Source organism: Gallus gallus, chromosome 2, assembly GCF_016699485.2.
Source record: "Gallus gallus isolate bGalGal1 chromosome 2, bGalGal1.mat.broiler.GRCg7b, whole genome shotgun sequence".
Classification (NCBI taxonomy): domain Eukaryota; kingdom Metazoa; phylum Chordata; class Aves; order Galliformes; family Phasianidae; genus Gallus; species Gallus gallus.
Genome location: NC_052533.1, coordinates 70,712,183 through 70,719,355, shown reverse-complemented (window position 1 = coordinate 70,719,355; position 7,173 = coordinate 70,712,183). Strand labels below are relative to the sequence as shown.

General features: G+C 41.2%; 1 long non-coding RNA gene across 1 annotated transcript; it reads left to right on the top strand.

Annotated features, from left to right (window-relative positions):
- The first annotated feature begins 1,652 nt into the window (after positions 1-1,652).
- LOC121109781 lies at positions 1,653-6,523 on the top strand. Its single transcript, XR_005857575.1, has 2 exons — positions 1,653-1,936; positions 6,222-6,523. It is a non-coding gene; the product is annotated as an uncharacterized LOC121109781 (long non-coding RNA).
- Positions 6,524-7,173: the final 650 nt, after the last annotated feature.

Below are 7,173 nucleotides of genomic sequence, written 5' to 3'. Positions count from 1 at the left end.
AGTCACCACACAGCATCCCAGCAGGAAGGCAGATATATTAACCTCAGATGTGTCTACTGAACAAACCTCCTAAAGAAAAAAGCCAGGTTCCAGGGCTCAGGGGCAGGTCTTCTGTTCTCCTGGGTTAGAACATGAGTGGATTAAATAACTTGGTTTTAGAATTCCTCGTGTGTACTTTCTGAACTGGTGAAATCCCAGGATGAGTGCTACTTTGCCCGCAGCATCAGGCAAGTTTGCTTTGTTTTCTTTTGTTTTGTTTCTTTTTAAACAACAGGTCCTACAGATAAAAACTGTCAGTAGGAAGACATTTTCACACAATTGGCTTCCCATTCCTATTATCCTCTAGAGGGCTACTGAACAGTGTTTATAGATGCATGGGCAGCTTTTCTTAGTCACCAAGACAATGGTGACATTAAATGGTATACAAAGCTACCCAGACATCCTTTCACATTTACATGTCAGAAAGAAAAGAACAATTGCCTGAAGTAAACATCTCTCTTCTTGCTCCTGGTGAACAAATAAATACGGAAAAGTATATGACTTGCAGTGCACCTGAAAGTTTGCACTAGATCTGATTATTGGTGGAAGTATTTGATTAAATTCCTCCCACAGGACACCCGGTTACTGCCCACGGCAACTTAGGTGTGGGGTTTTTATGTTAACTGCATGTCTTGTCCCTGCTGCTGTGTCACAGTGGAGGAGACTGGAAGGTCTGGAGGTTTGTCAGCATGGATATGACCAGTCCAGAAATAAGAGAGTTCTCACTGCTTGGATGCATCTGTTATTCCCATATAAATTCCTAGTAGCACTGTGAATCAGCACTAACCCCTAAATAACCTTGAAGTGTAACCTTTGGTAAAGGACTATGCCACCATACTGAAGAACTGTAATTACTGATGCCAGAAGTATCTGTATCTAGTGGGAGGAAACTGCAGCAGCTGATACAGGTTACTGATCATATAAGTAATGATTTACCTCTATTGCTCTGAAGCTATTTAGAATTTAAAAAAAACAAAAACAAAAACAAAACAAAACAGATTCATTGCAGGTTGCAAAGTTCTGGAGGGAAGAGTTAACTTAGAAAATAACTGTAGATAAAAATATTCCTACCAGACCCATCTGATAACACACTCATTCTCACTGCTGCACTGAGACTGAACTTCATCCAGGCTGCTGTCATCCTTCTCCTGGCTGGGCTCTCCAGAGACAGTGGAGGTGACAGCAGCAGTTCCCACTAATCCTGCGGCAAAAGAGACTATATCCTCAGCCAGCACGGCTTGTGTCCCTGCCTCCTCACTGGAAGCAGGGCAGTGACATGGGGTGGCAGAATGCTTCTGAGACACTGAGACAGCAGAGGATGAGGGAGGCACCCGGATCCAGACCTCTGGGTCTGCTGGGTTCCTGGAAGGTGTGTTTTACACTGCACTTAGAAAACATTCATGAAAGCAAGTTTCTTTATATTATTTTATCTACTTGAAGTACAGGTTAAATAGTAAGAAAGGATAGAGGATAGATGTGGCAGACTGCATTTGACTGACTGAAATGAGATATGTGATAGATGGCCTGCTGGGGATGTCAACATTTTGTCTTGCATGTGTCCTACAAAAAAAAAAAAAAAAAAAAAAAAAAAAAAAAAATTAAGTTCAGCACTAATCAATTCTTTGCTGTTTGCATGCATTATGTTCTCATAGTCGTCAAAGATCAGAGTGGTCCAGATGAGTGGGTGAATGCTTGCAGGCCAGTACGGCTGTGTGCTCTGCTCTTTTAGGAGCTGGGCCACAGGCTGCTGACACTGGGTGTGGCAGTGGTGATGTAACAGGAGCTTGCTGGGGCAGGGAGGTCCAGGGCTGAAGGAGAGCCACAACCTGGGGCTGGAGCTGTGAAGATGCTCGTGGCCATGCAGAAGACTTCTGCCCTGGAATCTCCTGTGAGGTTGGTGAGTGATGTTTTACTTGTACCTGCTGTGGCCAGCCACGCTGTGTGATAAAATCCTGTGATCGATTCTTTCAGAAGCTGACAACAGTTCAAGTGATTAAATACAGACTTCTGCTGATTGCCAATCAGCATGTAGGGAGTGTCAAGGTGAAAGATGAGAAACATTGCAGCACTATTCCAATATCAAAATTAAAATTTTGGGATGGTAGACATGGCGATGAGGGCATGAGGTATGCTCCTGCCTTGTTTGATCTCCAGCAGCAGTTCAAATTCTGGGCCTGTCCTGAGCCTGTAGCCTGCAATAGACAGCCGCCTGCTGTGACAGGCCTTCTTCCTCATAGATCTGCTTCACATTTCCCCCATGAGTCATCCTCTGCAGTCTCAGTGTCTCAGAGGCATTCTGCCACCCCATGTCACTGCCCTGGTTCCAGTGAGGAGGCAGGGACGCAGAATCACAGAATCACAGAATGGCCTGGGTTGGAAGGGACCTCAAGGATCATGAATCTCCAACCTCCCTGCCAGGCAGGGCCACCAACCTCCCCATTTACTAGACCAGGTTGCCCAGGGCCCCATCCAACCTAGCCTTGAACACCTCCAGGGATGGGGCATCTACAGTCTCTCTGGGCAGCCCGTTCCAGCACCTCACCCCTCTCCTGGTAAAGAACTTCCCCCTAACATCCAACCTAAATCTTCCCTCTTTCAACTTAAAACCGTTCCCCCTTGTCCTGCTGTTATCTACCCTTTCAAAGAGTTTACTCCCTTCTTGTTTATAGGCTCCCTTCAGGTACTGAAAGGCCGCAATGAGGTCACCCCACAGCCTTCTCTTCTCCAGGCTGAATAAGCCCAGCTCCCTCAGCCTGTCTTCGCAGGAGAGGTGCTCCAGCCCCCTGATCATCTTTGTGGCCCTCCTCTGGACCCTCTCCAACAGCTCTCTGCCTTTCTTGTACTGGGGGCTCCATACCTGGACACAGTACTCCAGATGGGGCCTCACAAGAGCAGAGTAGAGAGGGTCAATCACCTCCCTGTCCCTGCTGGCCACCCCTCTCATGCTGGAGCCCAGGATACCATTTGCTTTCCGAGCTGCAAGAGCACACTGCTGGCTCATGTTAAGTTTCTCATCCATCAGGACCCCCAGGTCCTTCTCTGCAGAGCTGCTCTCAAGGACTGCTCCTTCCAGTCTGTATAGATGCCTGGGATTCCTCTGGCCCAAGTGCAAAACCCTGCACTTTCCCGTGTTGAACCTCATTAGGTTCACCTGGGCCCACCTTTCAAGTCTGTCAAGGTCCCTCTGAATGGCATCCCTTCCTTCCTCTGTGTCAACCGCACCACTCAGCTTGGTGTCGTCAAGCCATGCTGGCTGAGGATATAGTCTCTTTTGCCGCAGGATTAGTGGGAACTGCTGCTGTCACCTCCACTGTCTCTGGAGAGCCCAGCCAGGAGAAGGATGACAGCAGTCTGGATGAAGTTCAGTCTCAGTGCAGCAGTGAGAATATGAGTGTATTATTAGATGGGTCTGGTAGGAATATTTTTATCTACAGTTATTTTCTAAGTTAACTCTTCCCTTCAGAATTTTGCAACCTGCACCTCTATTATGAATAACAACAAAGTATCAGAAGGTAAATGTAAAAATTGTATCTAACTCCTATGGGCAGCTGTGGAGCCTTCAAGGGAGGAACTCTTGAGTGTCTCCTTGCTGTACTAAGGTAGCATTAACCTCACCATATATCTTTATGCACTGGGAGTTTTTCTCAGAAATCACTGATGAGAGGAGAGAGAGAACTGAGCTTGGTTGAGTGAAGCAGTTTAGTAGGCTTTTTGGGGGACCAATCTATAATTGCTGGAGTTAATTGATAAGCTATCGCTCCTTAAAAAAAAAGAAAAAGAAAGGGGGGGGGGGGGGGGGGGGGGGGGGGGGGGAGGGAGGAATAAAAGGTCATGTTTTCAAGAACTCATTGCTTCTAGTTGGAAGACAGATTGAATTACAGAAGGATTAACCTCAGTTTTTGTGAGTGCTGGAATGTGTAGAATGACACATTTGAGGAGGAGCCAGTAATAGCACTGGGAAAATTGGAGAATTTAGCTTTGAGCGACCTCTTAGCTGGCTCTTCGTCTGTTGTCAAGAGCTATAAACTCTTGAGCTATGAGAGTGCTTCATGGAGGGAAAGGAAAAGAATTAAAAAAGAGGCCTAAAGACAAAATATTAATTCTGCATGGATGTTTTATTCTTATTAAGGTGTATTGCTACTTTTCCTGTCCTTCAAAGTTCCTGTCCTAGTGGAAATTATTTCAGTCCTGTCACAGTGCAAGTCCTTTTGGTATATTTTTCTCTTAATAATCTTTCTTATAGCTAGGATTGTTTTATGTTCCAATCTTAAGCATTTTTCCCCTAAAATGGTCACCAGATTTCACCTAAATCAGATTATTTTTGTGCCAGTATTACTCTACAAGACTCATAGCTCTTCAGGTGCTGTCATTCTGAAGATGGATGTTAAATGAGCTCTGTGCTTTTACCTTGAAAGAACTGGAAAGTCCTGTAAATCCTACTGTCCATTTTGGTGCTGTGCTGAAAGATACAGGAGAAGAAAACTACCCTTCTCTGATAGTTTGTTGAATTATATATACAAAAGTAAGCCAACGGCTGCCATTAGAAGTTAGCAGTCTCTGAGTTAGATCATTTAAAAAACTTCAGAACCACTTTGGTTTTTTAGGTTTGATTTGTCAATATCTAAACTTTTATAGGATAGCTATTTAGACTGTTGTAAATAAACTTATGGAAGAACAATTAGAGAGTATTATAACATAATGTGTTTTAGGAAAGTACCTCTAGAGTTTCTATTTGTTAGCCCTTCTCCTGGGGGATCGGGTGGGGGTTGGGGGCAGGGTGTGGTTAAGGAGAATTTACCTGTTTGATTGTATCTAAGGACAAGGAAACACAAAGACAATTTTAGAAAAAAAAATCTTATTTGGCATCAAGAATTCTCTTCAAAAGAGTTTCTCTGTAGATCTCTAACACCAGTGTTACTGACACTGTTTCTTTTAGTAAGGAATCTTACCTAGTTCTTGGGGCAAGGGACAGCAGGACAACCAGGTCTTTTGAAGACAGAGGGCCAAATGTATCTCTGTTACAATTCTAAATTTACTATACACATATACAATAGACTACTCAAAGGTACAACACTGAAGAATAGCATCAGTCAAAATGTGGGCTAAAAAAAAAAAAGCTAGTAGGATTTTCTGTCTGATCTCTGTTTCAAACTGTCAGAGATGCGAGGTATTTTCTGGTTTTGTTCTTCATCTGACAAAGCTGCATATACTGTCACATTCTTTTTCTACTTTTCTGCCTTCTTTCTCTACCATTTCAGCTTTGGTATACAGCCCAATTTACACCCTTACCATATGTAGGAACTGATTAGAACTATGAGCTACACTTTATTCTGGATCTACTTTTTCTTTTTTTTTTCTTTTTCTTTCTTTCTTTTTCTTTTTTTCTTTTTTTTTTTTTTTTTTTTTTTTTTTTTTTTTTCATTTTCCTTCAGCAATTACTATGTTGTTCCATACCTAAAAGCATCCTCTATACTTTGGGAAAAAATGGAAATGCTTATCCTATCCTTCAGCATAGCCCCCCCTGCTTTTCTTTAGAGTGTCTTCACTATGATTAGTCACACAGTCTGGACATACAGGCAGAAAATGGTTTAAATAAAGTAAACACCCAATGCTTTTAAAATCTGTGCATAACCTTTATGACTCTCTGAAAGCTTGGTTATTAAATCTATATCACTCTCATGCTACTGTATTATTAGATATTTCATTAATCATAGTTAAATAGCTATTAAAACTCTTCAGCTGCTCTCTGAATTCTCTGAGGAGTATCTATGGTTTTCATTAGATATTTACAATATATCCAATGAAGAAAATTGTGTAGATCCAAGGAAATGTCATTACTTATTAAAACAGTAATATAAGAAAAAACCTTGAGTGAATTACTTGTGCTGACATGGTGGAGACTGTCAGTAGCTGAAAGACTGGGGGATGAGTCGGGAATGCTAACCAGTTTTGCCCACATACTCTCCTGTCAGACACATGAAATCCCTCTTGTATTCAAAGAACTATCAGTAGTACAGAATTACTAGCCCACAGTGAATGAAGTACCAAATCACTTCAGTATGCCGGTTAAAGCAGTATTACCTGCCTTGAGCATCTTTTTATTTTGAGTGAATAGATTTAATGACAGATCATTAGTAAGTTAAACAACTAAAATTTGCCTCTCATGTCTATGTTTCCAATAGGCTGTGTCATCTTGGCAATGGGGCCACACAATGATCTCAGTGACAACAGAAAGTTACGGCAAAGTAATGTGATTTCTACTGAGGAGTTCTGCTACAAGGACTAAATGTCTCAATGAGCATGCAAGTGTGAAGAGTGTGAAGAGTCTGTGCAAGACTGTCTTTCACGACAACAAGGCCACCTTCTGATATGAGAAGTTTTGCTTGGAAGAACATTTATTTTGAAGTGAAATTACTGAAGGTCTATGTGAGTTAGAACATTCAGTGAATTATATTAGCAACTGACAAGTTATATTCAAATTTCATTTACTGTGTGGAAAATTATTTTGTGTTAACTCCACTATTTAGTGGCAAGCCTGATTAGATTACAGATTTCTTTCATGGCTTTGTAAGGACATGGTCAACCACCTACAATTTTGTTTAGTTGTTTATTGCCAACTGTTTTTTTTTTTCTGTCTGATAAATCTTTTTACAAATATTTATGTGGTGACACCTAGTGGCTTTAAATAAAATGCTTCTTGTTGATAGCCAGCAATATATTACTAAATGTTCTGTCCTTCTCTTTGAACTAGTGGTTTGAATTCTGTGGGATATGTGGTTTTATGTTTTGTTTTGTTTGTTTACTTTAATTTAATTTTAATTTTAATTTTAATGAATAGCAAACTGTTTGATTCATAATATTGAACTAGTTTATTTGATATATTAAAGTGCAGTGTTAATAGAGTTTAAACTGAGCACAAAAAAAATTCAGACATCTTGTTCAAATCCAGTATTGGAAAGGATATTTATGTGCTTCACCCTTTTTATACTGTATATTTTAGTCTACCAAAGTCCTGTTCACTCTTGAGGAACTCTTCAGAAGAGTTGACCTAATAAATTTGATGATAGGTCACTGAATTGTAGGATAGACTATTTTTACATCCAGTAATTAATAAGGTGAAAACACAATGATCTC